The sequence below is a fragment of the Gorilla gorilla genome, chromosome 4 (genome assembly GCF_029281585.2).
Source record: "Gorilla gorilla gorilla isolate KB3781 chromosome 4, NHGRI_mGorGor1-v2.1_pri, whole genome shotgun sequence".
Classification (NCBI taxonomy): domain Eukaryota; kingdom Metazoa; phylum Chordata; class Mammalia; order Primates; family Hominidae; genus Gorilla; species Gorilla gorilla.
Genome location: NC_073228.2, coordinates 147571192 through 147593018, shown reverse-complemented (window position 1 = coordinate 147593018; position 21827 = coordinate 147571192). Strand labels below are relative to the sequence as shown.

The window sequence follows — 21827 nt, the reverse complement described above, 5'->3', positions numbered from 1 at the left end:
TGAATTACCTAATACAGAAAAAGGGACTTAGCATGTGTGATTAAGTGAAGGACCTTGAGATGGGGAGATTATCCTTGATTATCCAAGTGGATGTAATAGAAACACAGCAGTTCTTCAAAGAGGGATGCAGGAGGCACCAGCGTCAGAGGAGAAAGCCATGTACTAATGGAAGCAGGGATTGGAACAATGCTAACTGAAGGTAGAGGGGATCACAGACCAAAGAATATAGGCAGCAACTAGAAGGCGAAAAAGGTAAGGAAGTTTCTCCCTTCAGAGACTCCTGAAGAAGCCAGCCAGCAGACACCTTGACTTTAGCACGGTGAAACTGATTCTGGACTTCTAACTTCCAGAACTTGAGAAGTAAGAGATAAACTGGTTTCATTTTAAGCCACTAAATTTGTGGTAATTTGTTATAGCAGCAGTAAAAATCTAATACAGTGACACTAGCCAGAAATGAAATAGCTGCCTGAGCACTTTTTCTACCGGATAATTCCTTAAAGAAAAATGAGTTTTAAAAGGCAAGTCATAGCGTTAACCTGATGTGCTTGTGGCTGCAGAACTCATATTACAAGTAAGTAGCAGAAATCCTGACACTGCCCAGTAACATGGTTGGCTCCAGGAGGTTTTGCCTATGTTTTCACTTTTATGGACAGTAGGGCTGGTCTTTAAGTCTGACCTTTCTCATGACCTCCAAACCCACATTTCTGATTGCCACATTTCTAGGCTTCTAACCCTTGGATGTCCTTGGACATCCTACTACAACCCAGGGTTAACAGATGAAATCCAATGTCATCATCTTTCTAGGAAAGCACACAGTCAATATCCTGGGATTCTTTCTCATCACATGGGATTTGCTTGCAAAAGTCATACCACTGTCCCCCGGTCCTCCTTATTTCCTTTTTGATTGCATACTATCACCCAAACCCAAAATGTTATGTCACCTTTGGCAGCTCCTTCTGGGCTCAATCCTTATTTAATTAGCCAGCCAAGCACTGTAGGATTTGTTCTCTGCTTTCTACTCCCACTGTTCTGTTCAAGCTAAGGTCCTGGAAATCTGCTGCAAAGACAGTGGCCTCCTAATGATTTCAAATTTCAGTCTCCAGTGCTTGTTTCCACATTCCCAGAAAAATATTCCTAAAGGAATGTCCCTTCTAATTATGTCATTTCACTGCTTTCCTTTGTTCACCATGGCAAGTAAAAATTCTTCACATTCCCCTCCCTCTTCTCATTTTATTTTTCTTCTCTTCCCTATTCCTATGCCCTTCCTTTACCTTCTAATCTAGGATACTTGCTGTTCTCCAACAAACCTTGCTCCCCTACCTCCATGTCCTTAATCTATATTTGTTCTTTGAGTAGAAAATTCTCCTTACGGGAGCCTCATTCCTGCCTCCTGAAATATTGCCTATGTAAAATAAAGTAAGAAGATATGGTGATTTTAAAATATGGCCACCCATTCGTTAATGTGTTTCTCTTCAAAAGAGGGAAGGGAGTCTAATTCCCTTCCTCTTGAGTGTAGGTTAGACTAAGACTTGATTTGAATGAATAGAATATGGTAGAAGTGACACTGTATAACTTTAAGGTCATAAAAAGCATTGTGGCTGCCTTCCTGCCTCCCCTGGGAAGCAATCTGCTATGTCATGAGAATACTCTATGAAGAAATTCTATGGACAGGACCATGTGGCAAGGAACTGAGGCATCCTGCCATGTGAGTGAACCATCTTACAGGCCCACCAAAGGCTCAGATGACAGCATCCCCAGATGACACCTTGCCTGCAACTTTATGAGGGACCCTAGCCAGAAGCATCTAGCTAAGCCACTCCTGAACTCCCAGCCCACAGACACTGTGATATAATAAGTGTTCGTTGTTTAAAGCCATTGTATTTTGGGATAATTTCTTATTCAGTAATAGATCATTAATACAATAGTCAGTCATTTTTTATTATTTCAACAAGAATTTATTGAATGCATTTGATATGTTGGATTAGAACCCAGGGCCTGGGAATGCAGGAGTGAGCTTACAAATCTGGTGTCTGCTCTTAGGCTAATTACAGTCTGGCAGGGAAACACACATTAAATGAGTAATTACTTACATAATTATCTAATTACCATTATGATAATATCTATAAAGTAGGAGACAATTGAGCCATGATGACATTAACTAATCTGCTTTGGCAGAGTTGGGAAGACTTCTAAGCACTAAGACTTCTAGGAGTCCCCACGTGATGGTCCAGGGCTTTGAAGAGGTCTTTGGGCAGCAGTAGAATCCAGCGGTTAGAAAGGTGATCTCTAGATCCAACTGCTTGGATTTGAATCATCTCTGGCTCTTAGTAATTGCATGACTTCCAGCAACTTTCTTACCTCTGACCCTCAGTTTTCTCATCTGAAAGTGGCCATAATAATCGTTTTTGGATGGACTAAATGACTCATACATGTGAGGCATCTAGAATAGTGTCTGGCATGTTGATTGTGCTCAATAGAAATTAGCTACTCCATTTTGAGTTTCTCTGCCTGGTCCATTTTTGGATTCTAAGTCAATGTACCTAGCCCATCACTCTTAAGTCCTAACTCCATCTCTGTATGACATAATTGTGAATCCTGTTTCATTAACCCAAAGCCATAAGAAGTCACCTTCTTGGAACATAACTTTGGGTGACACACCAAGTTGACACCTGGGATTGAGGGGTTTTAGGGTGTTAGAAGCAGAAGGACACCTAGGAGGTCCTTACAAAACTCTTGCATCATGCCAGTTCAGGAAAAGACCTACACAAACACCACAAATTCTTTGCCTCCAGACTTGCACAATTTGTACAATTTTTAGTATTATACAACTAAGCCTTCTAATATAGCAAGAGACTTCCATCCAGATCCAATTAAAGATTTTTTTATGTCATCACTGCATTTTCCTCTAAATGCTTAAAAAATGCTTGTCATGCAGTGAAATGTAATAGGGCACAGAAGGAAAAGAAATTAGTTGCAAACACTTTGGCTCATACAAATGAATGAAGATGTATTTTTAAAGGATATATCCAGGCAAGATTAAAACTCAGAATAGCCTACCCATGTGATATGAGTCAGCACCACACAAATAACATAGATGGTAAACTGTACACCTCCCAACACATGAACCGAAAGTGCCTATAAAATATTCTGAACTGACAGTTGGAGTGTGTGGCTGTAGCTACAAAATTAAACACACACAGACACAGACACACACACACACACACACACACAACAATAGATAAGGGGAAAACGTTCATTCAAGTGTATGTTGGTGCTGTGCAAAGTGTTTGATTTTAATTGAGTTTAAGCCCCCTTTTCTCTGTCTCTCCTCATCATTTAACCATGCCTACCCTGAAACTTAGACAAATCTGGATCAGAAAATCATTAAGACACCCCCCAAAAATAAAAGCTTAGCTACTACCCTATCCTGCTAATTCGCTTATTTTTCCCCACTCATTGTTTGCTAGTATCTCTTCCGATTATCTCCTGTAGTGCCCAACATTTTGTGTCGAACAGCAAATTCTGCCTTTTACATTATCCAAAATAATTGTTCTAGACGGGATGGGGAAATATCATTTTTCTACTCAAAACAATTTCCAGATGAACAATCATGACTTGCACTACTCATATACAACAGGCTTTTCCAGGCATTTTTGGCACGAGAGAGAACTCATAATAATGATACTGAAACTGTTAGATGCACTGAAGTGTCCGTTGAAATGAACCACACCACCAAAGTTGACATGCAAAATGAACATATTTTGTTAGCTCACTCACTTCAGGAGAGCTGTAATTCACTTTAAGAAATTAGAGATTTCCTTTGACCAGGACTATGAGGATGAGGTGGAACTAAAAGCTGTCAACAGTCATTCTTTCCAAATTGCTTTGGCCATTCTGCACAGGTTTATGCACATAGTGCACTCAGAAGCAGTGAAATAATTCCAAAAGCATGGAGCTGTATCAACGGATCCCAATGAAATGCATAGGCAATATTTGGGGTCATAGATGAATTTATATCAGCAAAACTTTAACCCATGTTCCCTGAGCTACTCGCAACTCTTAGTGTGGACTTTTTAAAGATATGGTCACGCTGAGGTCGGTGTTGTGGTAAAAGGTACACTGCATTCCAGAAAGATGTTATTTTGATTCACAAAATGTGTATTAATTAAGACTTTTTTCCGCAAGTAATAGAGATTCTCCTTGGCTTAAATAAGAATGGAGAATTTATTTTAAAGACACAGGTTTGACTTGAACTTTAGGTCAAGACACAGCCAGTTCTGGCAAGAACTGGACGCAGGAAGCTAGGTAGCATTCTTTCTCTCCTGCCCCTGTGTGTGCTGCTCGGCACTGGGATCTTTGCCTTGGCAGCCACAGGCCTCCCAATAGCAGCAGCTGAATCCAATATGCAGTTTTTCAACATATGCAGCACCAGCTTCATTTCACCCCCGTAAGTACATCAGCCCAAGCACTGGCCGGCCAATGCCTCCTCCTCAGAAATCTAAAACTAGCTCCATAGAGTGCTTCTTCTGAGCTACAGCTCTGGGGCCCCTCCTCCATGCTTCTAAATTGTCATCATTCCAGTGTCTTCCTTTTGGGCCTTCAGCCCTAAGAGTGATAGCTGCTTCCTATAATTGCTACCTCCAAGTTTTTTCTTTTTGGTTACATAATTGGCAACTTTAGATCTAGTTAACATTTCTTTGTATTAAATTATTTCTTTTTCACATAACTGGAGAGTTTTCTGTCTCATTGGACCCTGACTGATGTAGGTGTCTATTATTGAACTACATTACTTCTGCAGTCCTTCTAGCTTTAAAATTTTCTAATACATAAATACACTTTGGTAAATGACAAATATTATATGATTATAATAACAGTAGCTGAGCATTAATGACAAATGCCTATACTCTAAGGGCCATGATCAGAGGTGTACTTTGGCTATCTCATTTAGTCCTCACAATAATCCTATGTGGCATGTCACATGCATATTCTTTGCAGAAGAGGTAACTGAGGTTCAGGGAACTTGCACAGCCTATGCAAGACGGAAGGCTAGTAAGTAAGTGATAGAGCCTAATATTCAATGTGGTTACTGGTTCTTCTCTTTGTTCCTTTCAACCAGCTCTCATAGCACTTAACCATGGTGTAGTAGTTACTCGATTTCATGACAGTTCCCCTCAGGCAGAAAGATCAGAATAAGAGCAGAGACCAAGGTTTTATCTAGCTTTTATGTCTAATGTAGTCACTAGTATGGAAGGCCCACAGTAAATGTTTGTTGAGTTGAAGTTTGAAACTTGAAGAAACCGATCTGGAGGATTTGAAAAGACAGAATGACTCATGAAGAGAAGTTAAGTCCTAGAGCTATTTGGAGCAGCCAATTGAAATGGCTTTCAAAACAGATGCAGGCCTTGGCATCTAAACAGTATGATTGTGTGCCCAGGAAAGGAGAATTTCATGCAAGTTACTTTGTATGCAGGATCCAAGTAAGTTTTCAGAAACTGGTGTCAACCCAAGAAGGGTGGACCTGAATCCCAGAGAGAAAAGTCTTCGTTATGAACACACAAGAGACCTCTGGTTTGAACTAAAAACTCCAACTGATATTAAGTGGAGGACATATAATTTCCTAATTCAAACATAATTTTGCCCTAAGATGTCATTATACTTTAAAACAGAAGATTGGGTGCGGTGGCTCACGCCTGTAATCCCATCGCTTTGGGAGGCCGGAGTGGGCAGATCACTTGAGGTCAGGAGTTCAAGACTAGCCTGGAGAACATGATGAAACCCTGTTTCTACTGAAAAATATAAAAAGTTAGCTGGGCATGGTGGCAGGTGCCTGTAATCCCAGCTACTTGGGAGGCTGAGGCAGGAGAATTGCTTGAACCTAAGATGTGGCGGTTGCAGTGAGCCGAGATTGCGCCATTGCACTCCAGCCTGGGTGACAGAGTGATACTCTGTCTCAAAAAAAAAAAAAAAAAAAAAACAGTAGTTGGTCCACTTTTATATGGCCATACAGGAGACCCAATGGCATTGCTTTTATGGTGAGATAAACCCTAGTTCCTGGGAAGTAACAGCAGACAGTGACCCAAACTATAGTGACATTAGCAGAAACCCTTTCAATTAGAGATTATCCCAAGGCTTCATCTAGTTAGGGTGCAGCATTTCCTCTTGAGAAAAGTATAACAATTTTTCTCTAAATTGGATGGCTTAACTATTACCACATCGGTAAGTTATACAGTTGAAAATTTAAACTCTTTATATTCAAAGCACCAGAATGACCTAGAGAATCAATTGATTTGTCCTGCTATTCAGTGAAATTTTTCTGTAGTTTCAAGTGCACCAAAATGTGTATTGACAAAAGAAAAATAATTAGTTCAAAAAATTTTAGAAACTTTCAAATTTACACACTTGGGAAGTTATTTTACATTTCCTTTCCTAGTGTACCCATTTGTTTGGGATTAATAAATGCTCAGGCACTCAGCTGCTCACATATTTTTCACAGCTGTTTGTTAAGAGACCCTGAGAATGTTTCAAAGTTCAAGTTGGTGTCAAGCTGTTTGAATTTCCAAATTCAACTTCTAGGCAAAAAAAGCTAGAATCTCTCAAGTCTGTTGTTATGGGCTTTTTGGTGATATTTCAATGCAAGAAATTCACTTTTTTTTTGTTTTGCATCACAAATGGATCATGTTTTATTGACCATTAAACTATGAATCTTTAAAAAAAGAGTTGAATGGTCATGAAGGTATGAATTTTTCTGTTTGCCTTACAATGAGAACTTTTCCCTGTAGAAATATATGACTTAATAAACTTACAAAACTTTAGACTGTGATAAAATATCCAAAATTCATCCATATCCAAGAGAACTAAAAATCTTAACTAATCTTTCTCAACTATCTAGCCCTTAGTTTCTCCATAAATATAAAGCAAGACACTCACAAAAAAAAAAAAAAACTAATTTTTTTTTTTTTTTTTGAAACAAGAGTCTCACTCTATTGCCCAGGCTGGAGTCCAGTGGTGCAATCTTGGCTCACTGCAACATTTACCTCCTGGGTTCAAGCTATTTTCCTGCCTCAGCCTCCCGAGTAGCAGAATTACAGGCGCATATCACCATGCCTGGCTAATTTTTGTATTTTTAGTAGAGACAGGGTTTTACCATGTTGGCCAGGCTGGTCTCAAACTCCTGACCTCAGATGATCCACGCGCCTTGACCTCCTAAAGTGCTGGGATTATAGGCATGAGCCACGGTGTCTGGCCTAAATTACAATTTTGATGGCTATCCCTCCAAATGCCAAGTGATAAAGTAATGGCCTTCAACTAAATATTGAAAATCTGCATATTAAAAATTGAAAATCTGCATAGGAAAATTTATAAACATCAGAGATCCAGCCAGCTGGCAAAATTGATGTTAGCCTACATAATACTTTTTTTTAAAGTAATAAACAGAAATGAAAATTTGGTTAAATATTATGGTAGAAATTTTCAAGTACCTTAGCTAATATTTACAGTTTATTGGCTATTTAAAAACACTCCTTTGAGTTTCACTTGGTTTCAAACAACATCTGTTATCCATATCCCTAAAGTCTGCAGAAACGTAATATCCACACATTATTTGGTTTCACAATGGAATATTTTGATATTCAGCTATATTAATGAGCCCAATTACTAAAATCATCTTAAACAATTTTCCCAGACAAAAAGAATGATTGTGTTTGCGAGTCCTTCTGTTTCTGCCAACCATCTTAAACACCAGCCTGTTGTAAATTATAAAGCCCTGCTTAATCACAGCACTGCATTATCCACAAACTTCCCTAAAATACCTACTTTAGAGTAATTATCAAGCACACTCACTGATAAACAAACACACATTTTGAAAGAATCCTTTGCCAATTTTAACCAATTAAAGATGAAAGCTATGAAATTGCTGGAGGCAAATAAAAGACTTTTTTTTCTTTTGCTCTTGCGCACAGCAACTAATGACAATAGGCATTTTAAAATATCAAAAGTTAGATCCCTGAAATCACCCACATTATTAAAATGACCTTTGTTTAAAGTATAATAAAGTACATTAAAATATTGTATGTGAGGATATATGTTTACAAAGTGAAGAATAGCAATATTAATGAGGGCTGGAAGAAAGGATCACTCACTAGCCTTCTAAGACTAATCTAATATGTTATTATTATTTAATATCGTGCCATCATTGACCAAATTACCAATTAGTTCTGAAATTGTCAACTAGAAACATGGCACAGTTATATAAGCAAATTATTATTTCCCAATAAGTTGTTAGCTCCCTAAACCACTTGTTATGAAAATAGTTTGAATTGAACTTGCCAGTTTCATAATTTGATGATCGTTGAGTTTCCCTTTCACAAAGGTTTAGTCTGGCCCTTACATTAAATCAAATTCCCATACGGCTGTATCCCTTCACTACCTTCCAACCCCTCACGACCTACCACACACACCCAGGCCCACAGGCACACCATGAACCCTCCCTACTCACCGAAGGGGTTAGCTGTTTGTTTGTTTGTTTGTTTGTTTGTTTGTTTGTTTGTTTTTTGAGACAATGTCTTGCTCTGTCGCCCAGGCTGGAGTGCACTGGTGCTATCTTGGCTCACTGAAACCTCTGCCTCCCAGGTTCAAGCAATTCTCCTGCCTCAGCCTCCCGAGTAGCTGGGATTACAGGCGCCTGCCTCCATGCCTGGCTAATTTTTGTATTTTTAGTAGAGACGGGGTTTCACCATGTTGACCAGGCTGATCTCGAACTCATGACCTCAAGATCCACTCACCTTGGGCTTCCAAAGTGCTGGGATTACAGGTGTGAGCCACCACGCCCAGCCTTAGCCTTTTATTGGATGATGTAGTTCAGACAACTTTTAACCTGCTGCTGCTAAAACAAAACGGTTTTGGTTTGGTTCCCATTCATAGCTTGTTTAAAATACAATTGACAGGGAACAATCCAGAGAGGGAGGACTCAGTAACGTTGCCAAAAAAATTCTTCTGTTAATACACTCATTTCTCTGAATTAAGAGCTCAAACCTCACATGTGAGGAGTATGTGTGTTCATCTTATCTTTGTCTTCAAGTTTGATACTCAGAGCAGCCCACTCGTAAGTTTAATGTGTTTCTACACTAGAAAAAGGAATGAAACAGCATTTACTGGGACTCACCATGAGCCAGGCATTGAGGGAGATTTCACCCAGGCTTCAGTTAATGAACTCTTCAATAATCCTTTGAGATTGGAATGATTATAACATCCCCCAATTTACAAATAAGGTAACTGAGACTCAGAAACTAAATTTGATCTTAATAGTCAGTGACCTGGATCTGAATCCAGGGAAAATTGGGTCTGTTTAAGAAAAACTGAATCTGATTTCTGGGCTGGCGGTCTGCTGGGAAGATACAAAATGTTGTCCAAATGGGTCAGTAGGCAGTGGGCATTTTGTAATACCCCGCACAACCTACAATTAATGAGTATTTGAGTTGACATTTCTTTAATATTTGCCTTTCCTGTTTCCTTGTAAGCTCTATGAGAGGATGTAGTTAGTTTCATCTATCGCCCTATTTCCAGTGCTAGCACGTAGGAGGCGTTCGCTAAATATCTTTTGACTATCTAATGTGCTCTGCCTCTTCTGCTCATTTTCTCAGAGACATCTAAGCAGATTGGCACAAGGACAGAATAATCCTGGATATACCCACTAACAGACTTCTCTGTCAATTTAATCCTGTGCCTCACCAATGCCCCTTATCTTTTAGAAGCCAACAATAGCCAGCTTTTAGCTAATTGCTTTCAAATCGATTAGGAGTGTTTCCAAGTAGAATAATAATAGATTTAGTCATTATTGAACTCTGACAGTATGCCACGTACTTAAGCACATACATGCATCATCTTACAGTAGATGTTATTCTACCAAGTTTATGGATTAAAATTTGTACTGTGGTGTGGGCACTGTGGCTCGGGAGGACCTGCCAGACCATCTGAAGGACAGCTGTAGCACCGCCCTGGTGCTATGCTCATTCAAAGACTCCAGCTGCAAGCACTGATGCCCTAAGCTGACAATGGCATGGCATGTGGAGGACAGTGTGAAGCCACATCTGGCCATGATGTGTGCTCTGTTGAGCTGGCAGTGGCAGGAGCTACAGGACCTTCAGCAAGAGCTGGAGGAGCTATCAGTGGGCAGTGATGGTATGCTCATCTGGAAGATTGGCAGCTATGGTCGGCGGCTACAGAAGGCCAAGGCCAAGCCCAACCTTGAGTGCTTCAGCCCAGCCTTCTACACACATAAGTATGGTTATAAGCTGCAGGTGTCTCCATTCCTCAATGGCAATGGCAGTGGGGAGGGCACACACCTCTCACTGTACGTTGGCTTGCTGCCTGGTGCCTTTGACAATCTCCTTGAGTGGCCCTTTGCCCGCTGTGTCACCTTCTCCCTGCTGGATCAGAGCAACCCTGGGCTGGCTAAACCACAGCATGTCACTGAGACCTTCCACCCCTGCCTAAACTGGAAGAACTTCCAGAAGCCGGGCACTTGGAGGGGGGGGCTCCCTGGATGAGAGGTCTTCCTAAGTTCATCTCCCACCAGGACATCCGAAAGCAAAATACTATGTACAGTGTGGGGAACAGGTCTTGGGGTCATCAAGGGCTGGAAACAAGTGACCCCAGGGCCTGTCTCCCTTCTTAGGTAGGGCAGACATGCCCTGGTGCCGATCACACTCTACCCGCACTGAGGTGCCTGCTCAGGTGCTATGTCCCAAGAGCCATAGGTGGGTGGGATTTGGGGATGGAGAAAGGGTAGTTCAAAGAATCTGTCTTGAGATCTGATTTTTTTTCCCCTTTCCCTAGCTGTGCCCCCTCTGGTTATTTATTTCCTTAGTGCCAAGAGGGCAAAGCAGAGGGGCCCTGATTTTTAACAAATCCGTAAGTGTATTTTTTAGAAAAAAAAACTGTACTTTAGAAAGGTTAGGCTACTTCTCCTAGAAGGAAGAATTATGAAGAAGGAGGAGATAAAAAGCAAAAAGGGAGATGGGACAGCCTCTCTGGAGATGAAAAAGAGCCTAGTAACACAGATATTCAAATTTCTCAGACCTCAAACCACACCACTCTGACCCCTTCCCCCATTCTGCACGGCTGCCTGGGGCATCCCTGGGGAGTGCCACATATGCCAGCCCGTTCATGATCCTTCACTCTGGCCTTCTGGAAAGTTCAACTGCCTTCAGAATGATGCCTCAACTCTTCCTTTGTGACATGGCTTCTCTTCCCTCAAAGCAACATTCAGGAGTGCCTAATACTGCAGCCCTCAAGGCACTGCCAAATGGGTCACCTTCCCTTTGGTTCCCAATGCTCCCAAACCCTGAACTGGGCTCCACCCACGTGTGGAGAAAATAGCCTGTCCAGGACTGAAATCCACACTATGAGGCCTTTTTGAGGAAGATATACTGGATTTCCTGCCCTTCATCTCCAGGATCTATCGATATCATCACCTGCACTAAAACTTTCCCTCTCCAACTCTTTTTTTCCCCATGAAATAGGTGCCTGGGGAGGCACGTACGTTGAGACACACTGAGATTCGTGGTTTAGGCTCAGCCAAGCCCTGTGACATCCAGATTCACCATTAAAAAGGTCACTTTAACTTGCAAAATGGAAGCCACTATGTTTGGGTTATTTATCCCCATGTAACAACCTGCCCCAAAATGTAGTGGCTTAACGTAACGATGGCTTTCTTATTGTTCATAATTTTGAAGATTGAGTGGGGCATGGCTCTATGGTTTTTCTGTTATTCTTGCTTCCATTCTCTCATGCATCTGGAATGAGATGGGAGCTAGACTAGAACATTCAGGTGGCTTCACTCATTTCTTCATCTCCCTCCTTCTCCCGTCATATCAACTTTCTACAAATCCCCCAGGTCAGGGATGTCTTCTAGAAGGAAGTGACACTTCTGCAGAGACCTGGAGGATACCCTGAATTTCTTCTTCATAACCCTCATCATACTTAAAAATGTCTGGTTTGTTGTCTATCTCGCCTATAGATTATGAATTCCATGAGGGCGAGACCACGTCCATTTTATTTCATCATTGTGTCTTCAGTGTTATGTATAGCACCCTGCCCATAATGTGTCCAATAAACATTTTAATGAATAAATAAATAACTATGTAGAAGTCATCTTTTACTGTTCAGAAGTTCTCACTTCTCCCGAATCTATTTTTGCTGTGTTCTATAGTGTAGGTCTACATACTAAATGGAACAGAAAGATGAAGTACTACCTGAATTATCCCCACAACAACACAAAGCACTCCATTCTCAATTATGTATGAAGTTCAATAAAAATTTGTTTTTGAATGTGACAAGAATATCTGGACAATTTATTCAATTAATGATCTGTTCATTTGATCATATGTCTAAACAGAAAAGTAAAAACCCTTTATTTGATAAAGTTTTTTTTTTTTTTAAACCTAGTCTTCCCCTTCCCTTTAGCAGACAGTTTTAGGGGAGCAAAAAAAAAAAAAGCTATAGTCAAAACTGTGTCTTTGTAAGCTGGGGAAAATGTTTCTCAATCCTTAAAAAAAAGTTTCCTAGCATGTTAGCTTTTGCACTTTCAGACTTTGCCTCCAGAAATACACAGGAACTGTTTAATTTGACATTCATTGAGACAAATGCTGTAATCTGCCTTGGGAGAGCCAGCTGATAGGGAAGCTTGACTTGTAAAATAATTTTGCTTTGATGATCTCACCCAACCTATTGATTTTTTTGTCAAGAGTTTTATTCAGAAAAAGCATGATATAAAAGATGAAGTCAAGATGAGCAGCAGTTATTTAACCACATTAGAACCTAGGTCTGTAGTTTCTTTTGCTGGAGACATTTACATAAGCAGACATCATCTTTAATCTTTGTTTATATTGTCACAGTCTTGTTTTTAGTCCTTTTGCCTCTTAAAACTAAGCTGTGATTATTACTTGGACATTTTTACTGGCTTATTCATTCCAGTTGGGATTTCCTTCCAACCTTGCCTGGGAAATCCAGTTACTAATGCAACTACAGAGAATGGTAAGTTCAACTTCCACTAAAGTAGCCATTTCTGTTTATCAATTTCTAATTTGTGAAATACAGAGCTGACAACTGGAGACAGATAAATGAAGGAGTCTCTTACTACCTGATGCAGAGAGCTGTCTGTGCTCATCTGCATTGGCAGGAGTTTTAATTTCACCATTTTCACTACTATCTTACTTCATTGTCTGTCTTTCCCTCTCTGTGCTTCTTTTCCTTGTCTACAGGGAAGACTATAGATGGCTACAGTCTTTTCCTCTATCCTGTGAGGATAGGGTAGTCTAGGGTTTTATATTTGGCTTTGTGCAATATATATTTCTGTATTTCCACTTTGAATGTATATATTAGAAGTGGCATCAAATGTATTATTGTAGATTTAACTTTTTCTTACAGGAATCTAGGAAATTTGTCTGAGTCTCCACTCTATTCCCAGCAGCTAAAATAGCATCTAGTACATTACAGGCACCTAATGCATATTGCTGCATGAAGAAATGTATAGAACACAAGCCAGGGTTGAAAGATAAAAGCTGTTTTCTTTAACGACTTTGCAAATCTGTTGCCACATAATTGTGTTTCCATGGAAATGAGAGAAAACATTCCATCATTAAATGATTATCATTTGTTAATGAAACAGATTGATCTCAAAGATTGGGCAAAAGAAACACTCAGTGTTAAACATTCAGCACCTTATACTACTCTAACAAGTCTAGAAAAAGGGAATGGAAAGAGAATAAATTTCAGTTTGGGATTCACTTTGAAATGAAGGGTTATAAAGCCCTCCAATTGGTCCTTGAGTATCCATTCCAATTTGCTCCAATCCAGTTTAATTTCTACAAAGATTAGCCAAAAACACTAAAAAGGACAGGGAGAGATTTCTGGCTTCCAGACATGAACTCTTGAGCCACAGCCAAAGCTATCACCTCAGATGAAAATAATATGATTTACCACAAGAGTTCCTGTCTTCTTTCACTCTATTATTTCAACCAGTGTTAGAAATAGGAGGCCAAGTTTATTCAGGATGCTAATGACTGTCGTCCAGATTCTGAGACACTGGATGCAAACTGATGGTCTGAAGATGAGATGTGGCCCACAGATGTATTTTATTCGACCCACACTATTCTTTTATTGAATTAATTGCCAATACTGGAAGTCAGAAGAATTCACATAAAACCCCAGCTTTCTCCTTTTTTCTTGAAAGATAAAAACAGAAGATATGGTGACACTGAGTTGCAGTTAAAGTGCAAATCACCATGACCCCACCACTGCCTGTCTATACTCTGATACTGGAAATACTTTCATTTGCTATCCCTCATCAGCCTGCATTATTTTCTTTCTAATGGCCTGTTTATCTCATATATTAACCTTATCTGTCCGGCTTTTGCATGCAGCTACTGTCCTAAACTGTCCCACAACTGTTACATTTAAACTTTTCTTGCTGGTTTTCTCTGTGAATATGTGAATGTTCTGATTGAAGCTCTATCTGTATTATTCTGCACCAACTGCTTCATTTCATTAGTTTCTTCCAACCTCTTGCACATGTGGCCGCTAAAGGGGTTAGGATGGAATTAGTTAAAAGACTAGTCAAGTGGGCCAGGCGCAGTGGCTCACGCCTGTAATCCCAGCACTTTGGGAGGCCGAGGTGGGTGGATCACGAGGTCAGGAGACCGAGACCAACCTGGCTAACATGGTGAAACCGAGTCTTTACTAAAAAAATTCAAAAATTAGCCAGGTGTGGTGGTGGGCACCTGTAGTCCCAGCTACTCAGGAGGCTGAGGCAGGAGAATGGCGTGAACCTGGGAGGCGGAGCTTGCAGTGAGAGGAGATTGCACCACTGCACTCCAGCCTTGGCGACAGAGTGAGACTCCGTCTCAAAAAAAAAAAAAAAAAAGACTAGTCAAGTGATGAAATCAGTCATTTCTGTGACTATGGGTATAGGTAGCGTTTCCTAATAAACATACTGAATGCCTCATTAGCCCATTTAACTTGGGTGGGCTCCATACACTCTTAGCAAAAGAGAAAAATAAGCAGAGTTTTTGGGAGGGAGGCTAAGATTTTGGATCTTTATTAGAGCATATGTTATATACTTATATATGCGTATAGTGCTACATACACACATGCATATATATATATACATATGCACACACATATATTTTTAAAATCATAGGTGAAACTAGCTTGTCTCCTGTGGGCCCATTTAAAGTGTTTTTCAAGTTAATTTTAACTACAAAATGTTTTTCTTTTCCCTTGATCTTTTTAATTTTTTATATACTTACATTACTTTTATTATAATAGTACCTCAATATTATAAACACAAAATTAGAAATATTAAATATATATAATTTTGAACAAATGTATATACAAAATACATTTCCAATTAAAAACAAACAAAAGAACAAAAACAATACAATTCAAATGACTAACTCCAATTTAATATGATCAGCGGTATTGTTAAACTGTTCATAGTGGACACTTACTATGGGATACAGGTCCTTTTGTGGAAATCAGACTGTACAATTCCACAATTCCTTCTATGAAGTCCTTGGGACAAGATGTACCACTGAATCTGGAAATTTTTATATTCATAAAAGGGGAGGTACCCAATAATCAAATCCATCAAGATCTACAGTATAATATATGAGTATACAAATATTCCCAGTAAATGGGATCATAAAAACTATAAATACCTCATGTCAGTGCACATCAGGTTTCATCACCAAATGAGTTTTTCACAAACTTACAAAAATTTGAGGGTTTTGAATTGTGGATACAAGTCTATGAAGTATGTGGCATTCATCCACATTATCCAACTATAAACTCTTTAAAGAAGAAGGAAGAAAAATAAATTAATAATTAAAATAATAATAATATCATTGATTAGCTTCTTCTGATGCCCTACATCTATGTTATTCCTTCTTTACTACAATCCCATAAGGTAGGTCTGATTATCCTCACTTTTTGGAAAGAGAAGCTGAAACTTTGGCAGTCATAAGAATGCCTATCAGAAGGCTGCCTTGGAGATGCTGACTTACAAGTATTATAACCTGGGATAGTCACCAAGAAAGTTTGTGCTACTTTTCATTCAAAATAATCTCTCTATTAATTTGAATAAGAAAAAGGAATAGGGCTGGATTAATAATAATGTGCACTCAAGACAATGATATATAGGCATGGTCAGGTTGTGTGTGTTTGAGTAATGCTAGTATGGATAATATGACTTCAAAAAACTATAAATTTGAATACTTATAATTCATAACTAGGCAAATATTTAATTTTGTCCCAAAGAAAATAACGTTTTAGGAAAATCAGTAATATAAGCAAGACAGTTGTTCTTATTGGAAGAAACACCAACTATAAAATCCATAAAGAAAAAGACCTATAGATTTGGGAGCATAAAGCCAAAATGTTCCATATTCAATGTTTTCCAATTCAAGAGACACACAGCAAACCACATAATTATTTGCCAGTCAAGTGGTGAAACATTCTTAATACCTAAAAAAGGAGCACCTCTAAGTAAGCAAGGAAAAATACAAAGATGCCAGTAAAAATGGAGTGTCAAGACAGAATAGCCAGATCCCAAGCCAAGAGGTTAGGCTGGCCAATGAATATATAAAAATATTTTCAACCTCTTCAGAAAACATAAGTAAATAAAGAGATAATAAATAAAACAATGCCACCTAATATATTATAAAAGATGAACAAGATTAATAGTGCCCAGAGTTGGCAAGAATATGGAGATGCATCACATTTATCTACACTTGGTTGAAGTAAAAATTAATATAAAACTTCTATAATAAAATGTGGATTGCACTATCTAAAAAGAAAATACCTTTAGCCCAGTAATCCCTCTCCTGTGAATATATCATAAAAGTATAATTAAACAAGCACACAAAAATGTATGCATGGGTTCCTGCAGCAATAGTATAATTTGGAAATAGCCTGTAAGCCTAAACAGGGAGGGTTGGTTAAATATGTTACATTTCCTAGAAAGGAATATAATGCAGCCATTAAAAAGGAATGACATATCTGAATACTCAATAAAAAGGAATTTTGAAAAGCATTTTATAAAAGATAATGTCTAGTTGATTTTATTTTGGTGTTTATAGGAATACTGCAATCAGTAGGGCATGAGTAGGAAATATCTATTTTTTTTTTCTCCCTTCAAACATATTTGGTTTGATTTTGCTTCTCTGGACAATTGTCTCAAGTAAGATTCTCCAGGAACTTGACTCTGAGACAGAGTCTAGTTGTAAGATGTTTATCACGGAGAGCCCTTGGGAACAACACCTGTTAAAGAGGGAAAGGGCACAGATTGGACAGGGAGAAGGTGAACTCTGGTACCTGCCAGCCCAATGACACCTTGGCCAACTTTAGGGAGCTCTAGAGACAAAATGGTCCCATAATGGACTGGAATGGCAAAGCCTCTATATCCTCTGCCTCAGTCATGGGATCTGGGCTACCCTGGGAGGGGTGTGATGGACTTGGGCAGGAGGCTCTCTCCAGCTGAGGCCATCCCCACAGGAGGCTAAGGCCAGGTTTTCTCCTGACAGCACTCCAAATGGCTGGGACAAGAGTTCCACTTGAAGGGGTATCTGCATGGCATTTCATGTGTCCACCACAACGATATCTTTGTATATTTCACTGTTTTTTCATTGTGTTCAGGTTGAAAACATATTTTAAATCTAAATCTCACATCTTAAGTTTTTGCCCTTCCCCTCACTATCAGGTTTCACCTGAGGCTCAGAGCCTAGCTGGAGGTAAGGAAGATCAGTAATCTGTTAATTTAAGTCATCTATGAACCTACTTTTTTGTTTTTTTTGCAGCTCCACCCTACCTCCATAGGCAGCCAAAGGTGGGCTCCTTACAGGATACCTGGCATGCACATGACTCAAAAGAAATTCCACCACCCCTGGCCTGTGAAGGGGATCACTCCTCCTGGTGCAATTATTTCTATCCCTGAATGAGACTTTGGGATTCTCCCAGTGAGAGACATGCACCATCTCTGTGTTTGTGTCTTTAGACTCTGGGCCATTTGCAGCTCTCCTAAGAATCTCCTGTGTTTTAATCAGGGAGCAGACCAGGAAAACCCTCTGTGTTTTCTTCTATTAGGTTGGTGCAAAAGTAATTGCAGTTTTTGCAATTACTTTTCATTGCAGGTCTGTGTTACAATGTAGCAAGCTTCACTTGTGGCAGTAAGGTACAATTTTCCTCTGCTGGCAGGGACCTCACCCTCTCTCTGGATCCTTCACTGGGCTTGAGAGGAGGAGACATACCACAGTATTGCCTCCTCCTGTGAGTTTCCTTATGTTGAATGATTTTTCCCCAGAAGTGTCTCTAGCCACTCACTGCATAAGGGCTGGAGTGGGTGCTGGATGTTGACAGTGGAAAGCCAGTTGGACATCTTTCAGTAAGAATGCTCCAGCTCCTCTCTCTAGAATGTGTGGGTACTTGTCTTCCATTGTCCTGAGATTTGGGGCCTCAGCTAACATTCTGAAACAACTCAAAGAACCCCATTTAATAGCTAGTTACATGTGTAAAATTGTATACATGCGCACGTGCGCACACACACACACACACACACACACATTAGAAGGGATATTTGCCAAAATGCTGATGTTGGTTGTCTCTAGGTAGTTGAATTTAGGAGGAATTTTCTTTGTTCTTTAACATTCTATTCTAAACATGTGCTGTTTTTTGAAGTCAGAAATGAAAAGGGGAAAGAAAGAGCACCAGGCTTGGAGTCCTGCGTCCTTGGATGCCTGTGTCCTGGTCCTGGATGGGCCATCTAACAAGTTCTATAGCCTTGGGAGAATGATTTAAACTCAGTGGTCTCATCCATGAGTTAATTTAATTAGGTTAGAATAAACTATGACCTGAAGCCAGAAAGAAAACCAGCATGTTTATTCATGGCCACCAAAAGTTGCAGAATAAATATTGTACTTATGATAAGTGTGTTTCTTTATTAATCAGATACATACCAAGTAATTGCAGTGTGCCAAATGCTCAGTTGAAATAAGGACCCAGAGATAAATGAAGCCAATACCTAGACTCAAAGACCTCCCTGTCCAGTATGGAAGACAGACCTGCAAATAAGCCCATTGACAATTCAGTGTGGTCAGAGTAGTGACATCAGCATGTGGAAAGGGCAGATGAATTCTAGGAGGCAGGGGAGATTAGGGATCACTTTCTTGATCAGTGATACTGGCACCGAAGTGAGTTCTAAAGAATGAGGAGGAATTTATAAGATAAACACTAGGATACTATTAAAATCACTCGAACATTTTGAAGACAAATAATATTGTAGAGGGCATTTAAGGAGAAATCCATTCTCCTTTGATGTTTTCCAGCTTAATCATTCATAGTCTCTTCCGAAACTCTTCCCAACTGAATCTCAATGCTTTCCTGCACCGTTCATGAAGTCTAAGCATACATCTGTTTGTAGAATCTCTGCAGTGAAGAACACACAGTTCTCAAGTCTCACTTTGGTCCTACTTGCTTTCTAATACTGAAAATGCTAAGTAAACAAGATTCTTATCTGATGATTAAGACATTCACAGGGTTCTCTAAGACAAGTGTCTCCTCTTCCCCTCTAACCCCACAACGAGTTCCTGTTGGTGGAAACTTGAAAATAATCAAGCCTAATTTCTTAAAATTATTCTAACTCTTGAACTTTTCCCTGATTGGCCTCCCTCCATTGGGACGACCTAATGAGAGTGATTCTGTCGATGCACGTGGAACCATGGCACGGAGCTGGCACACACAGAGGGATCTACATCACATCCAGGTTAATGATGGGATTGGGACACATGTGGATGCTACAGAACTGGTAACCAGGATGCAGTTAAATAAAGATTCTCTCAATATTTGTTCAACATTGATTCAACAGAGAGACAGGAAACTGCATGGAAGCTGGGGGCAGCCCTCCACCTCTCCATTAATGTTCTAAGTGATTTAACTGCCCATGAACTTGCCCTTTCCTTACAGCAAAAGTGAGGTTCCACAGAGAAATGGCACTGTGCTTTTTAGCAGGCCATTTGGTGATCATCTAATGTGACTGCACATGCCCTTTGGAAGTCTGACCCTCTCCATCCCCAAGTGTCTCATTAGAATATCCATCCAACTATGTACAGTGGACTGCTGATCCCCAGGGGAGTCCCAGCAAGATTAAGTGTCTTCATATTGTTGTACATGCAGAGCCACTTGGGTGACTCTTTTAGTGGACACCACAGTCATCCAGTCTGTAAGGATCAATCCTGGTCTCTCTCAGAATCCCATGAAGAATCTCTCAAAAAGTTAAAGAACCTCACATTTACATTTCTATTATGAATCAATGCGGGCTTATTCCCAAATCCTAATATATTCTTGCTGAAAATGGAATTGTGTAGCTGAAATGCTGAACTACAGCTAAACTGCCCGGCATCATATATTTTAAATTATCTAATTACTTCTCTTTCTACCCTTCCAGACTATGGTGTCCTTGGAGTCAAGGACTGAGTCTTCTTTTCATTTAACATTTATCATTTAGTGTAGAGCTTGAAGTAAATAGAAATTAAACCAGACATCTTCCACCAACATCTTCCAAGAGTTTTTGAGAATCGTCTTTCAAATATTTCAACTTTGGGAGGAAGCCTTTTCTTTTTACTTCTCTAAAGCAGTCTGCCACTGTGGTACCCTCAGCTCTATATATTTTCGAGCAACCAGTTAACCAGTTTCAATCAACTCAAAGAGTTTTCACTTCTAACCATGTGATAGGCATCAGGCTAAGTCCTGAGATACAGAAATGAAGGTACCACCCCTCCTACTCACACAGCACACAAACTGTGTGCAGATGTAAATCTTGTACGTGATTAAATTACAGGCTTAACAGTCTAGTCACTCAATTCAGTTTTACCTGTCTGAATACATTAATTCAATTTTACAAAGGAAAGACCACTTCCTTCATTTTCTTGTACTACCCTGAAGCTAATGCAGAGAATACAATTGTATGAAGCTGAAAATCAAGCTCCATTCGCCTAAAAAACAGGAAGTTGCCCATGGCTTCTTCTAACCTTCTCCTTCCTTTTTCTCTGTTTAATTCACCAAACTTCCTCAATCTACGCCACCTCAATACCACATGGGGAGATCCAGTCCATAAGGATCAACTCCGATCTCTCTCAGAATGCCATGAAGAGATGTCCCAAAGAAATAAAGAGGCCCACACTTATATTTCTATCTTAAAACAAAGCAAGCTCATTACCAAATTCCAGTAAATTTTCTCTAAAAAGGGAAAAACCACACAAGGAGGATTACAGTTTACAGGAAGTGAGGAAATGACCATTCTAAGAAAACGCTGTCGAAGGGACCACTTACATCCAAAGATGGGAGGGACACAAATTAATTTTTGCCCTGACTGAGGAAAGGTAAAGTTAATAGAGGGAAGAGAATCTCAGAAAGGGAAATTAAAGCCAACATGCTTCTGGCTTCTTGAGACTGCCCCCTGAGTTAATTAATTACCTGTGAGGGGATTATGAAGTGAGTTGTGAATTTCTCTTACTTCACACACACACACAAAAGGAAGAACCACAGTGTGAATCTATTTTAAGAGCTAGAAATTGGCTTGGGGAAATTGCTGATATACTGGGAATAAAAGAAAAAGGATTTAAAAAAAAAACCCTCCTCAGCAGTAAGAAGTAGGAGGAGAGCTACTTTAACAATCTCTGAGCTGTTAATGCAGTCACAATCTGGATCCAGGACAAAGTTAGGGATTTCTTTCCTTCCTTCCTCTATTCTTATTTTCTTACCTTCCTCTCTCTCTTCCT

At 39.7% G+C, this 21827-nt stretch overlaps 1 pseudogene; it reads left to right on the top strand.

Moving 5' to 3' along the window:
- The first annotated feature begins 9926 nt into the window (after positions 1 to 9926).
- Positions 9927 to 10672, top strand: LOC101129043 (TNF receptor-associated factor 4-like; annotated as a pseudogene).
- The last annotated feature ends 11155 nt before the right edge of the window (positions 10673 to 21827 follow it).